The 16,211-nt window shown below is 39.0% G+C and overlaps 1 protein-coding gene across 6 annotated transcripts in view; it reads right to left on the bottom strand.

Moving 5' to 3' along the window:
- The window catches only part of FAM177B (family with sequence similarity 177 member B), a 70,196-nt gene that overhangs the window by 22,149 nt on the left and 31,836 nt on the right, over window positions 1-16,211 (bottom strand). For all 6 annotated transcript variants that reach the window (XR_005385747.1, XR_005385742.1, XR_005385743.1 and 3 more), the window contains one exon: window positions 13,352-13,449. The gene's annotated coding sequence lies outside the window, so the exon portion shown is untranslated. The remainder of the gene's footprint in view (window positions 1-13,351; window positions 13,450-16,211) is intronic.

The following is a 16,211-nucleotide window of genomic DNA, read 5'->3' as shown; positions in this document are numbered from 1 at the left end:
CAAACAATCTTGAATAGCTAAGAAGGGACAAAGTCTTCATCAGAAACCTTCTCTTCTAGGGTCACCTTCTATAGAATCATGGATGTGGAGGTAACAGAGTACTTGTGCATGGGTTTATCAGGGATTTTTGAGGGTATTTTAGGAGATGGAGATTGCCACGGAGGAAAAAAGAAAGAATAATATAAGTCAGGAAATGTACATAATTTTGTGTTCTCTTAAAACTATCGAAACATGAATTCTACAGTAAACATACAAAATTCTATAAAAACATGTAGGGGAATGTGAGAGGAAAAAGTTATATATATGTATATGTATATGTATATATATATATATATGGTGAAATGATTACCATAACCATGGTAATTAACATATCCATCATCACACATCAACACATTTATTTTTGAACTGAGAACACTAAAGATCTATCCTTTTAGCAAATTTCAATAGTATGAAATTCAATAAAATATTTAATAATTCAGTAATACAGTATTATTAACTAGAGTCACCATACTGTATATTAGATCTCCAGAACTTATTCATCTTATAACTAAATCTTTGTTCCTTTGACCAACAGCTCCCCATTTCCCCCCAACCATCAGCCCCTGGTGACCACTCTTCTATTCTGTTCTGATTCTGAGAGCTCAATGTTTCATAATTCCACATACAAGTGAGATAATGCAGTATTTGTCTTTCTGTGTCTGGTTTATCTCATTTAGCACAATATCCTCCAGTTTCACCCATTAGGTCACAAATGGCAGGATCCCCTTTTCTAAGGCTGAATAATATTCAATTATATGTATATACACGCACCATATTTTCTTTATCCCTTCATCTTTATCCCTTCATGAACACTTAGGGTGCTTCCCTATCCTGGCTTTGTGATGGGCACTGTGATAAACTTGGGAGTGCAGATACCTCTTTAAGATTCCGTTTTCATTTCCTTTGGATATGTAGTCACAAGTGGGATTGCTGATCCTCTATATGGGAGCTCTATTTTTAATTTTGGGGGGAACCTCCATCCTGTTTCCTACAAAGGCCATACTGATTTATACTCCTACCAAGCGTGTAAATGGGCTTCCTTTTTTCAAGGCTCTCGATTCTTCTCTTTCATATCCCATATCTAGTCGAACAGCAAATCTTAATACCTTCAAAGTAAATCCAGAATCACCACTTCTCATCACCTCCACCACTGCCACCATCTTTTGTTTTTATCATTATAACAGTCTCCTCATCATACTCCTTGCTTCACCCCTACTCTTTGTGGTTTATTCTCATTAGAGCAGCCAAATGATATGTTTAAAACATAAACCAGATTATGACATAGCCAAAATTGCCAGTGACTTCCCTGTCACTCAGAGTAATGGCTAAATCCTAACAATCCTACCAGTCCTTTCATGACGTACTTCCCCACTGCTTCTCTGATCTCCCCACCACTGCTCTCTTCCATGTTCATTCCTTAAACAGACCAATCCTACTCTCCCTCCACGGTCATTGCACTTGCTGTTTCTTTTCCTGGAACTCTTCTCCTCCTACATATCCAAAAAGCTCACTCCTTCACCTCCTTCAGGTCTTTGCTCAAATGTCATCTTTTTAAGTGAGACCTTTCTCTTTTTGTTGTGTATATCATATTCCATTAGGCAAAACTGTGAGCTTTTTTGTTTGCAGGTTTGCAAGGTTTGGTTCTTTTTTCTTTTTAATTTTTTAAAAATTTATTTATTTATTTTTAGAGAGAGGGAGAGCAGGGGGAGGGGCAGAGAGAGAGAACCCCAAGCAGACTCCCTGCTGATAGAGCCCGATGCGGGGCTTGATCTCATGACCTTGAGATCATGACCTGAGCTGAAACCAAGAGTCAGATGCCCGACCAATAGTGCCACGAGACATCTCCTTTTCTTTTAAGATTTATTTATTTATTTTGGGGGGTGGGGAGGGTGGGCATAGGAAGAGAGTGAGAGAGAATCCCAAACAGACTCTCTATTAAAGGCAGCTAGGCAATTGATCCCAGTACCCTGAGATCATGACCCAAGCCAAACTCAAGAGTCAGCCACTTAACCACTGAGCCGTCCATGTGCCTCGTGCCTCTGGTTCCTTTTTTTTTTTTGAAGTGAGATCTTACCTGACTACATAAAATAGCAATTCCCATCTTCCTTATCTTGCTTTAGTTTTCTCGCCATCATAATACATTTTAACTGTGACTCTGTTACCTATTTCTCTATCTCCCTCTTCCACATAGCAGACTTTCCCTATTCTGTCAAACAGTTGCTGGCACAAACTAGGAGCTTAAAAAAGATTCGTTTAATAAATAAACAAATGGATATTGTCCCTATTCTCAAAGAGCTCAAAATTTAATAGAAAAAGTAACCACCTGAACAGACGAATAACATTTGAACATTGATGCATCTGTCTATAGCAAATATATGAACCAGTGCTGTGGGAATACAGAAGACAGAGCAAAGAACTCAGAGAAGGGGAAGAAGTGAGGAAGGAACCACAAAGACAGGGAAAATAGACTTGGATCTCGAAGGATGCCTAAGAGTTTATTTCTGGGAAAAGAGAAGGACATCAATTATGCAATGGAGGAGTGAGCAGCCTAGAATGCTAGCACAGGGTATGCAAGAGTGCATGACAGAAATGAGCCCAAAGAGGTGTTTTGGAGACAGAAATGGAGGAACTTCTGCCCCCCACACCTACCCCCACTCCCTTGGTTCATCTGGACCGGAACCAGAATTTCTCATGTCCCTACCCTGCATCCAGCTTCCACCACGCATCATGCTATCTCCTAAAGAGCCAGCGGAGTTAAACTTCTCAAAGGCAGGTCTAGACATCATTCCCTATTAAAACTAATTGTCATTCATTATTGGTTCTTTGAACCAAACTCAACTCTTTAGCTGACATAAAAAGGTTATAAGTGAAGTGAAATTTTCCATTTTTTTGTGTGTTTTATTTGTTTAGTTTGTTTTGTTTTCCTACCTCCTAAAATTTTCCATTTTGTGGTGTTTTGTTTGTTTGCTTTTCAACCTCCTCAAATATTCCATTTTTATTAAAGTTTTTTTTCATTTTATTAACCCAGAAATGCCATACTGGGATCCAAATTAACATCTGATACAAACGCTGTTTTAGTAGTTCTGGTCTGGCCTCCTGACAAATGATCTCCTTCAACAGTAGTTCTCAAATTTCAGCGTGCACCAGATTCTTCTAGAGAGCTTGTGAGAATACAGATTACTGCATTCTGTCCCCAGAGATTATAATTTGGTAGTTCTAGCGTGAGGCCAAGAACTGGCATCTCTAACGAATCCCAAGACAATGTTGCTGCTGCTATCTGGGGGCCACCATTTGAGAGCCATTGTCCTGTGACAGCTATAACCATGTGATTAACTCTGAAACCATTTAATATGTTCATGGGAAGTGAATTCCGCCAAGAATGTCAAAGTATGGTTTTTAGAAAAAATGGCAGCTTCTGCTCATTCATCCTGGAGCAGTTGCATAGACAGATATAGAACGGCAGATACCAGACCCACAGGGACCCTTGGGAGAACCAGCCCAGCACCCTCTTTAAGTGACCCACAGAGGTGTTCTCTGTTTTAACCTCATCTGAAAGACCTAGGGAAAAAAAAAAAAAAAAAGAAAGACCTAGGGAGAGATTCTTCTTGGTCACGGACAATCCTTTCTGAGGCCTGGTGCCAGTGGGCCCATGAGTGGCTACAAAACACCCTACTCTATCAGCCTCTACATATGTAACACCTACCTCAGAGCTCAGTCAATCAAGGCTCACAGCAAATACTTATACCTGAACGATCAAGTTCCACTAAACCCAAATACGCTGGAGGGGTTCAGTGCCAATGGAAATAACTTTTGAAATGTGTTTCTTGCCCTATGCTTATCCTGGATCTTTGATGGTGTCAATTTCAAAGAAACAGTAATTGCATGTATACTATAATTTTTGACATCAGATAATACTTTGTACAAAATCCTTCAGAGGTCAGAAAGTTTTTAATATCCTTTCATTTCCAAGAAATGAAGCAGATATGTTAAGCTGTCTGGCCTGAGGCTGTACACTGAGTCACTGCCAGGTGTAGAGATTAAAAACCCTAGAACTCTAAGAGTTCCATATTGTGCCTGAATCAATACAGTTGCCCAGTCACTGTTCCCTCACTTTTCCTGAAGAAATTACTGAAAGAATTGAAGAGAATCAAGAGCTCAGAAATAAAGAAATCACGACATTAGACTGAAATTATTCTCTGAAACCATCTAAACATAGAAATGTTTCATAATGACTTCGGTTCAGAGTACAATACTGAACACAAATGTCAACACTGTTTTCTGGAAAAACAAGTTACATAATGACCATGGTTTTAAAAAATAACACTGTTGGGGTGCCTGGCTGACTCAGATCAGGTGCCCCAGAGCACGCAACTCTTTATCTCAGGGTCCTGAATACCTCAATACCTGAGCCCCACCTGAGGTATTGAGATTTCTTAAGTAAATAAATAAACTTAAGGGGCACCTGGGTGGCTCAGTGGCTCGAGCATCTGACTCTTGGTTTCAGGGTCTTGGTCTCATGGTCCTGAGATAAGGGCCCTGAGCCCCCATGCTGGGCTCTGTGCTCAGTGTGAGGTCTGCTTGTCCTTCTCCCTCCTCCTCTGCTCCCCCTATCTCGCACACACACTTGAACTCTCCCTCTCCCTCAAATATATAATAAAAATCTAAATAAATAAGTAAATAAGTAAATAAATAAATAAACTAAAAAATAATATAAAATAGGAATGGAAACCTGATCTAAAATGTCACATTTTGTTAAGACAAGTTGGGATGGAGATGAAGAGAGAGAGACTAAGCTTGTGCTAATTTACCAGTCTTACTAAGGACTGCTCAAAATCTTTCCTTGTAACCACACTGCGGTGACTCTGAGATACCACTGGGGGTGGGGAATGTTTCTTCTTTAGCTTTCATGGCACCTTCTGGTAGTTTGCTGTTCTCTGTACCCCCTGGCAGTTTGCTTGTTAGGGTCTTCTCCTTGGCCATACCTGACACGGGCTTTAGGGACTCTGTCTTCCTTCCTGACTAAGCAGCTTTTCTTGTCTATTGTCTACACCCATAGATGGCTGGGAGTCCAACCGTCATTTTATCTCAAACTGTCCCAGTCTGTTTTCATTTAGGCAGATGGTTCTTTTGACAGCACAACTCTCTCAAACCTTTGCTTATCTCTTCAGTTCTTGCCAGCTGCAAGTACCAAGAGCCAGCTTGCTGTATTTCTTTGCCTCCCCACACCCACACACACCCCTGCGTCCTCTGTCTCTCTTTTCTCTTTCTCCACCCCATCTTAAGTGGATTGCAAGCTCGTCTGCTCAATTGAAAGGATTTACTGAGCACCACTGCCAAGGCTGGATCTTGACACTTTAATCCACTCAGAGGTTTTAACAATGAGTGGGTTGGCTCTCCCCTTAATTTGATGCCTCCCAAGACTGAGTTTTAATCAGCCTTGGTCACTCAAAGGTCTTCCCAGTTTTATAATTTATTTATTGGATTAAGCAGCAGTTGCCTTTTCCAATCCCCAACTTTTAAATTTTTTTTATTCCTCTTATTCTTGCTTGCTAACTGGCCAGTTCTTTTCTGTGCTTGTTCCTTTCTTACGGTACTGAACCAACTAAGAGCAATCAACACACATTCCTGTTTCTACACTCCCCAATTCCAAGGTGGGGATTCTCCCCACAACAATTCTCTGACACAATAAGCAATTCTCTGACACCAGGGGGGTGTCCTACAATTCAATGAAATTCTGACCCTATCTTATTAAGAGACGACATGAGATCCTCATGGGCGCAGTCACACAACCTTGCCCCTACTTCAGATGCCAATCACAAGTCCGGTTTGTCTGTGCTTCTGACTCTATAAATCAAAGATTCCAAGACCTTCTCCCTGGCTTTGATTAATTTGCTAGAGTGACTCACAGAACTCGGAAAACAGTTCCAACAGCCAGATGAAGAGATACATAGGGAGAGTTCCTGAACAACGGAGCATCTGTCCTTGTGGAGTTTGGGGCCTGTTGCGCTGGCAAGTGGAGGGGTTCCGGTTTACAACCTGGAAGCTCTAGGAACACCATCCTTTGGATTTTTACAGAGGCCTTGTTACAAAGGCATGATTGATTAAATCATTGGCCATTGGTGGCTGATCCAACCTCCAGAACCTCTCTGGAAATTAGGGGGTGGAAAGGAGAGTCCCAACCTTCTATGCGGGGTTGGTTGCCCTGGCAACCAGCCCCATCCTTAAAAGCGGGCTAAGTCACTCCATTAACATAACAAAAGATACTTTATCACTCTCATCTCTTGGAAAATGCCAAGGATTTGAGGAACTCTGTGCAGGGGATGGAAACCAAATATATATTTCTTATAAATCACAATATCACCATTCCTAACATTGTTTTCTAACCTTTTCTCTAGGTTCTAATGCAAGAGACAGCAAACTTTCCATAAAGGTTGGGATAGGCAATATTGTACCTCTGCAGGCCACAGTCCTGCAGCAAGTACTAAGCTCGGCTGCTATAGCTCGAAGACAGCCAGACAGTAATGACATGGATGAGTATGGCTGTGTTCCAGGAAAACTTTATTTATGGGCACTGAAATTTGAATTGCATATCATTTGCACATATTGTGAAATGGTATTTTTCTTTTGACTTTTTTTCAATCATATGAAAATGTAAAAACCATTCTTGGCTTGCGGGTTGTATGAAAACAGAGAACAGGCCAAATTTCAGCCTGTGGGCCGCAGTTTGCTGACCCCTCTTTAGAATTCGAAGTTGCTTCATGACATGCATTCCAAGTCATCACGGGTGACCATTTAACCGAAAGTCTCGGCTCTAATTTGGATCATTAATGTTTTCCTTGAGTTTTGGCATGGCAGCATCATATTTCGAGGTATCAGTTTATCACTCAGGATGACAGATTTTGCTGTCATTCAAACAGTCCCCAAGTCTCATCAGCTCAGAATCACAAATGTTTATTTCAATGTATATTGTGGCAAGGTCAGCAGGAGGGTTCCACACATCATAGTCAATCAGGGACCCAGGCTGGTAGAAGAAGCTCCATCTCTGCTCATCCCTGCTTCCAAAATTGTTGACACATGAGAGTGAACATGGTAAATTGGGCATTCATTATTCAATTACTTCCTAAAAGTGGCATGTGTCACCACCACTGGCATATTACTGGGCACACCTGACTTTCAAGAAGAAAAGCACAATCCTATCACCATTAGGTAGAAGAGTTTCCCAGGAACTCTGAGAACTAGAACATGTTTGAACAGTCCTGATGACCTGGACACAGGAATAGGTTACAGAATACTTCCAAAAACTTTCACCAGTAAAACCAAAAACAATAAATACAACTTTCTAAATACCAGAGGAGAAAGAAGCAAAGACAGCATTGTCTATATAGTAAGGATAAACATGGATACCTTAAAAAATGGAAGCCAAAAACCACAATGATGGAAATAAAGTCCAACTTATCACTTTTGAAAATAAATGTAAATGGGTTAAACTCTCAAACTGGGATGCCCGGGTGGCTCAGTGGTTAAGCACCTGCTTTCAGCCCAGGGCATGGTCCTGGAGACCCAGGATCGAGTCCCACATCAGGCTTCCTGCATGGAGCCTGCTTCTCCCTCTGCCTGTGTCTCTGCCTCTCTCTCTCTCTGTGTGTGTCTCACGTGAATAAATAAATAAAATCTTTTAAAAAAATAAATAAATAAACTCTCAAACTGATTGAATAAGACAAAGTCTAACTACAGATGATAAAACAAATGACACAAAAGGTTAGACCAAGGAACAGCAAACTATGTCTCATAGGCCAAATCCAGCCCAGTCCACTTTTGACTTTTATAAATAAAGTTTTATTGGAACTCAACCATGCCCATCTGTTTATGTACTGTCCATGGTGGTTTTCTGTGGAATATTAACAGAAACCGTATGGCCCACAAAGCCTAAAATATTTACCTGCCTCTTTACAAAATAAAAAGTTGACTGACCTCTACATTAGACAATGAAGGATAGACTAAGATATAGAATACAAATAGAAATAAACAATTATTATAATATTAATAAAGTGGGATGAAATGTCAGCCTTCACTAAGTATATAGAAAATTCCTGTGTGTTAATGAAAAGGAAAATGAGCTCAGAGTAGAACAATTCACTTTTTTTTTTCAATTTCTTTTTAAACTACATAATACTCTGCTTAAGGTAGAGGCTTATTTAATTTCCCAAATCATAATTCTTCCTTTATAATCATGAAGGTTAGATAATAGTTGTTCTTCCTATCTAAACCAATTATTCAATATCTAATTTGCCTCCTTTCAAAGACTGGTATTTGAGTAAACCCCACAACACAATACTGTGGACACAGTGTTTGATAATGCTGGAATGAATTTTTTTTTAATTTTTATTTATTTATGATAGTCACACAGAGAGAGAGAGAGAGGCAGAGACATAGGCAGAGGGAGAAGCAGGCTCCATGCACCGGGAGCCCGATGTGGGATTCGATCCTGGGTCTCCAGGATCGCGCCCTGGGCCAAAGGCAGGCGCTAAACCGCTGCGCCACCCAGGGATCTCTTGGTTGAACATATGAAAAATTTTAGGGAATTATGAATAGCATGCATTTACAACATACATAAGACCTTAACAACATCATTAAACCAAAATACTTTATATAAAGTGTTTCTTTAAATTAGGTAAATGCAATTTTTCTCCATCTTTACACTATTCTTATATTGGATTAAACTTTTTAAACTACAATCTGAAAACATCATAGCTCACCTATCTGCAATATATGCTCCTCTCTTTTAATGGGTTGGAGGGCTCTATCCTAGTTTGAAGGGAATTCTCCACTAAAGTTAAAGTGAGCTTACATGCTCTGGAAGAAATCAGTTCCTCTAATACATCTGGGTCATCAAAAAAAAGAGCCCATGTATCCATTACACATATTTCAATCCACTGCTAAGTTTTAGAACATCTATGAAAGATGGTGTATACATCCATGAGTTCCCCCAGGTAATTAGTATCATGAAATGGTGTCTTAATGTTGACTATCCTTCCCCAACACTCTTGGACAATTTGTTTATTGGAAAAAAGCAAGACTGTGACACATCCCCACCCCCCTCCTATTTATTCCTCTCACAAATATTTATTGAATGTCCACTGTATATATTAGCCAAGGTTCTCTGTTCAGAGAAACAGAACCAGTAGAATATAAGTAGAGAGATAAACAGATCTAGATAGATATCTATATATAAAGAAACACAGAGGCAGAGAGAAATCAATTATAAAGGAATAGCTCATGTGATTGTGGAGGCTGGCAAGTCTGAAATTTGCAGGCAGAATGGAGACCCAAGAAAGAGAGAATGTGATAGTCTTGAGTCTAAAGACAGTCTAAAGGCAAAATTCATTCCTTCCTGGGGGACTTTAGTCTGTCCTCTTAAGGTCTTCAACTGGTTAGATGAGGCCCACAGATAAAATAAAGAGCAATCTCCTACTCAAAGTCTACTGACTTAAATTCTAATCACATCTAAAAAAATACCTTCACAGAAACATCTGGACTGGTGTTTGACCATGGGCACCACACCTAGACAAACTGATGCATAAAACTAACCATCATGCTTACTGCATGCCAGGCACTGAAGACAGAAGTGGGCAAGGCTGACAGACCTACGACCTTCAGTAGCACAAGAATACAGATTCACAGAGCAAAGTTGAATTAATACAAGATAGAGAGCAAACATATATACAGACATGGAATGTGAAGAGAGCAGGACTTAGGAGATGCAGTAAGGAAAACTTGGCCTCAAGGTCACTGATGTGGGATGGGTGTGTTGCTGTTCACTTGGGTTATTAAAAGTTGACTTTCACACAGTGCATACACATATGGTAAAGTACATGCACGGAAAATGCTCAAAGAGTAGCCACCTCTCCTGACTACATCTCCATCTTCTTCCATTTCCATCTTTTTGTAAGACTCACTGAGAAAATAGACCAAAATGCATACCTTTGTGGAAGTGCCATTCAACTTAACTACCAAGACTTGGCCACTTGGCCAGCTTTTTTCTGGTGACAGGCCCAGTGAATTCCAACCATTGCCCTGAATTGCATGCTGTGCATTTTGCTTCACTAGAATCACATATGTGACTTTGCATGACTGTCAGTCCCTTTTACAGAGCATGTTAGCCTCATATGACTTGAAAGTGATCTTTGTAATTACATAATCGCCACAAACCTTCCCTGGATATATCATAATCCACTTATGATCCAGAAGGAAATACAAGTGTTATGTTAAACAATTGTTGAGCAACAGAGAATTACTCAAGAGTCAAGAGAGTTCTGAGAGGAACAAGGGTTTGTCTGAGTAATCTGATGATGTCAAGACCCTGCAAGTCCCAGAGCTGAGAGGAGGTGATTCCACTGGCTGGGCTTAGCTATGTTAAGTCCCAGGCACTCCAACCTTTATGTCTTATGTTGTCCCTCTGTGATCCTGTATTTTCTCTTTCCTCCAACTGTTAAGCTGAGTTCTCAGATTTATTTCATAAGACTTCACCTACTGTTCCTCTAGTCCCTCACCGTGGTAACTTTCTTCAGATTTCCTAACAACTGTTTCAGCTTTTCGCTCACCAGGGACTATATACGACTCACTTACACACAATAATTCAACGCAAAGAACACAAGCTCTTGCTCTTGATAAATATCTTTTAGGGACAGAACACTGATCCTTGGAGAAAAGGGGAAGAAATAGATATATTTTATATAGATTTTTTAAAGATTTTATTTACTTAGAGAGAGAGAGCACAAGCAGGGGCAGAAGCAGAGTCAGAGGGACAAGTAGACTCCCCACTGAGCAGGGAGCCCAATTCCCAGGACCCTGGAATCATGACCTGAGCCAAAGGCAGATGCTTAACCAACTGAGCCACCCAGGTGCCCTTATGTTGATTTTTAAATAGAATATTGATTCTGTTCCATAAAATAAGTTTGTAGGCAAACTCTTTTTAAATCACAAAATTATTTTACATCTTTAATTCTAAAAACTTTTTCCTCCTCATATTACCATCATCTTAAAAATATTTAATTAATATGATGCCTTGGCACCTTTGTAAATTTAAACATTGTATATTATCATCCGGGTAATAAAGCAGTCAGTGGGAAAGTCAGCAGGGAGAAATATTGTTTAGAAGTCCCTGAAGAGACTCACATCACACTCCAGGTGACAATGGTATAGAGCCTAAGCTGCAGAATTCAATATACACAGGTGCTTCAAAACGTTATTAAGAGTTAAATACGACAGATCTTGAGGGCATCACAATTAATTAAGTGAAATAAGTCAGAGAAAGACAAATACCATATGATTTCACTCATATGTGGAAACTAAAAACAAAAAAAAGAAAAAACAAAACAAAAAAGGAGCCACAGATACAGAGAATGGATAGGTGGTAGTTGGGGAGGGGTGATGGGCACAATGGGTGTAGGGGTTCAAAAAGTACAAATAAATAAGTCCTGGGGATGTAATGTACAGCATGGTGACTGTAGTTAACAATACTGAACTGTATATTTGAAAATGGCTAGGAGAAGAGATCTTAAAAGTTTTCATCATAAGAAAAAGAATTCTGGGGGCAGCCCAGGTGGCTCAGTGGTTTAGCATCGCCTTCAGTCCAGGGTGTGATCCTGGAGACCTGAGATCGAGTCTCGTGTCGGGCTCCCTGCATGGAGCCTGCTTCTCCCTCCCTCCCTCCCTCCCTCTCTTTCTCAGAATAATGTCTGTCTGTCTGTCTCTGTCTCTCATGAATAAATAAATAAAATCTTTTTTTTAAAAAAAGAAAAAGAATTCTGTGCACTATGTGAGGTAATGGATTATTACTACAGTGATCATTTCACAATATATACAAATATCAAATCATTATGTTGTACTCCTGAAACTAATATAATGTTATATGTCAATTATGCCTCATTTTTTAAAAAAGTTAAATCTAAAAGTGTAACTGAAGTTACAATCGCTAGTTCTATCCAAGGACGATTCTAGTGAAAGACCCCTTTGGTGGATAGTTCCAGTACATTTTTTTCCTTGGCAAGATAAATAGCTTTTATTTGTACTTCTAAATTAAGAAGACAAAAATTGAAAGATTGGGTGCCTGGGTGGCTCAGTAGGTTGTGTCTGCCTTCAGCATAGGTCATGATCTCAGGGTCCTGGCATTGAATCCTGCATCAGCTCCCAGCTCAGCTAGGAGTCTGCTTCTTTCTCTCCCCATCACCCCGTCCCTCCCCCAATTCATGCTCTCTCCCTCTCTCTCAAATAAATAAATAAATAAATAAATAAATAAATCTTTTTAAAAATTGAAAGATTCCTGGGCCAAAAGCACTGGGAGCATCAGATTTTATGATTATTTCTCCCACAATACAATTATTCAAACATTGACATTATAGCTTCTGGATTTTTTTCTTTCTTTCTTGCACTTTTATTTTGTTCATTTGTTATTGTACCCTTGTTGGTGCTTAGCAGACTGTTCCACCTTATGACTGTTTAAAATATATTTGTTGAAAGCAGGAAACCACACATGTTGGAGAGGATGTGGAGAAAGGGGAACCCTCCTGCACTGTTGGTGGGAATGTGAACTGGTGCAGCCACTCTGGAAAACTGTGTGGAGGTTCCTCAAGGAGTTAAAAATAGACCTGCCCTACGACCCAGCAATTGCACTGCTGGGGATTTACCCCAAAGATACAGATGCAGTGAAACGCCAGGACACCTGCACCCCGATGTTCATGGTAGCAATGTCCACAATAGCCAAACTGTGGAAGGAGCCTTGGTGTCCATCGAAAGATGAATGGATGAAGAAGCTGTGGTTTATGTATACAATGGGATGTTACTCAGCCATTAAAAATGACAAATACCCACCATTTGCTTCGACGTGGATGGAACCGGAGGGTATGATGCTGAGTGAAATAAGTCAATCAGAGAAAGACAAACATTATATGGTCTCATTCATTTGGGGAATATAAAAAATAGTGAAAGGGAATAAAGGGGAAAGGAGAAAAAATATGTGGGAAATATCAGAAAGGGAGACAGAACATGAGAGACTCCTAACTCTGGGAAACGAACTAGGGGTGGTGGAAGGGGAGGAGGGCGGGGGGTGGGGGTGACTGGGTGACAGACCCTGAGGGGAGCACTTGATGGGATGAGCACTGGGTGTTATTCTATATGTTGGCAAATTGAATACCAATAAAAAATAAATTTATAAAAATAATAAAATAATAAAATAAAAGATATTTGTTGAATTCAAATTTAATACAGACATGGAATTTTCCAACTAGTTACTATAACATAGGCTACTACCTACTGAGAAGGTTCTGTGTCCCAGGCACTGCCCCAGAGAGATGGTTGGTTTGTGTACTCATAAGCGTCAGTAATAGGAATGATTGATGAAGATCCGATTGCCTGAAAGGGGAAAGGAATAGTACAACTTTTTATAGTTGGAAAATCTTTTGAAAAAGTAAGAAATTGTTTCCTCATTTATAATAGGGAAATTCCAGAAAAATCTAAAATGTACAATAATAAATTATATAGTGGAAATGTCTGCAGCCATTAAAATCCATTAATTCATTTAACAAATATTCTGAGAGCCTCTATGTACATGGAAATGTATTCAGAAAATTGTTAGGTGATAAAGAAGTTTATTTTTTAAAAAGATTTTATTTATTGACTCACAAAAGACAGAGAGAGGCAGAGACACAGGCAGAGGGAGAAGCAGTCTCCCTGTGGGGAGCCCAATGCGGGACTCAATCTCTGGACTCCAGGATCATGCCCTGAGCCACGCTCAACCACTGAGCCACCCAGGTGTCCCAATAAATGAAGTTTATATACTATAAATAGTACATACAAATTTAGATATATATATATTCTTATTTTTAGTAGATTTATGCAGAAGTAAGAGTAATGTATCATGATATCTACAATATTTTCAAAAGATTCAGCCAAAAGTATGCCTGTGTGTGTGTACATGTGCATAACAGAGAAAGTGAAAGGGACAAAATATTAACAACCAGTGAAGCTAGGTGAAAGGTATACAAGTGTTCATTATACTATTCCTTCAGCTCTTTTTAAGTTTGAGAATTCAAAAAAAAATTACAGAAAAACATATTCTCTCCAGCGATTTATCTATGTGCCACAGTTGGGCCACAAATTTAACTTTTATTAATCAAACCAAAAAGGAAAATGTAGATAGGCAAATCATAGAGCTTATGAAATAAAACAGATTGTTAAGAACAAAAAATATACTCAGTATTACAATGAGGCAGTTTTTATGGGGGAGTCCTTTCAATGAGGATACTGTGTTATAAAAACAATATCCTTCATGGCACCTTTAGGCTAACTGCAATAGGATCTCTATTCTCAGGAGCCCATTCATTGTGATCTGGTTCCTCATCTTTCACTAACAAGGTTTATTACCATGATGAGAGTCTATAATCACGTGTGAAATCAGGACAACTGTTACAATACCAAAGAAGGTAGAAGAAATGATAATTTATTGGTTAGAAAAAAAATCCCAAATGAAAAAGTATAAGAACACTAAGTGAGATCCTACAACCTCTCCCTGGCTTCCAGCACCTTAATAGTCTCTCAGGAGAAATGAACAAAAATGGAAGACTCTTCACTATTAAATGGGAATCATCATCAAGATTCTTGATGTAGAAACATGAGATCCTAAGGTGATTTATCTAGGAAATCTACTAGTATCCCATCCTTAGTAACAGGAGAGATACAGTTTACCAACTAAATTCCATATAATATCTCAATTGCCCTTAAGGATTCCTAGGTGAAAAAAAACAAAAACAAAAAACGTTCTATTCATTCTTCCTAAACACTCAATTTATTAAGTCCATGGTTCCATGAAACTTTGCTTTTCCTTTTGGCTGGAACGTTTCCATTGGAAATCTGTGAGTCCAGGACAAGACCACAGGATTTCTATCACTGAGTCTCAACCTCACTGAGACAGTGGCAACCAAGATATTATGTTACCTCAAAATAATGGCAAGATATGAAGATGAGATGGAATGCCATGATCAATTCCTTATGAAGCATGAGAAGGCTATTTGCACTAGGCTGGACCATAGTACAAATACCTCACTAGTCAAGACCCTAACTTGTTAGCCCATTTAGGGGCAAGATTGTCACCTGTATCCTAGTATCCTAAGAATAGCTGTGACTAGGTCTGGGGCTTGTCTCCTACCTCCATCCTTAGTACATTTATTGTCACACTACCATTTCTACGGAGCCCCCCTTTTTGCTTTTTCTTTAACCTTTCTAGTAAAAGCTCCTCTGCTTTTCCTTTTCACTTCCGTTCATTTTAGCCTAGGCAAAAATTCCAAAGAGTTAGTTTGATTCCTTATCCAACCAACCAGCACATACACAAAACTTGCTAAGTCATGACTTAAGGAAATAGGGCAGAAATTACTTCAGAGTAGTAGAGCTGGAAAAAAAAAAGAATAGTAGAGCTGTTTGGGGGTTTGTGTGTGTGTGTGACTTTAGTATGGTTAACCTCATACGAGAAAATTCAACAGGGACTTAGCAGCCTAAGTCCTAGTCATTTCCATATAATTAGTATATATTGCATTTATATAAGCTTATTAGATATATATTCATTTATTAATGAGTATTTTTCAGAAGTCACACTTCCACATATCTGCAATTGGAAGTTCACATCACCCTAAACACCTTTTCTGAACTTCTCTATGGAAAAGAAAATAAAAACTTCTAAATAGTTTTAGAAAATATTCTAAAAACTCAAAATTATAACAGCTGCCCAAGATTAGCTTCTTTCTCTAATAAATATTAATGATTTTCATTTAACTTCTGAACAGAAATTTTGAATGATTTGAGTTCATAGCAAATTTTGAGATGATTTGAGTTTATAGCAACCTTATAACTTTGTTAAAAAATAAAGAGAAAGAGGTTACGGTATAACGCTGTAAGTCTGAGGCAATTTTTTCCTGAATTAGTTAATTGTCTCAACATTCTCCCATTCAGTTGGCAGATTCTCTGGTAAATCTGTGACTACACCTACTCAAGCAGTAGCAGAATCTAAGTATATTTAAAATGTTTGATCTATTTAAGAGGCTCTCTTGGAGACTTCTGGAGATTGGGGCATTCCCCTTATTTCACATTTCTGTATATTTGTCATCTAATTCTCTGGAATTTTC

Source organism: Canis lupus, chromosome 38 (assembly GCF_011100685.1).
Source record: "Canis lupus familiaris isolate Mischka breed German Shepherd chromosome 38, alternate assembly UU_Cfam_GSD_1.0, whole genome shotgun sequence".
Classification (NCBI taxonomy): Eukaryota; Metazoa; Chordata; class Mammalia; order Carnivora; family Canidae; genus Canis; species Canis lupus.
Note: the sequence above shows the minus strand (reverse complement) of the source record. Positions and strands in the feature narration are given on the sequence as shown.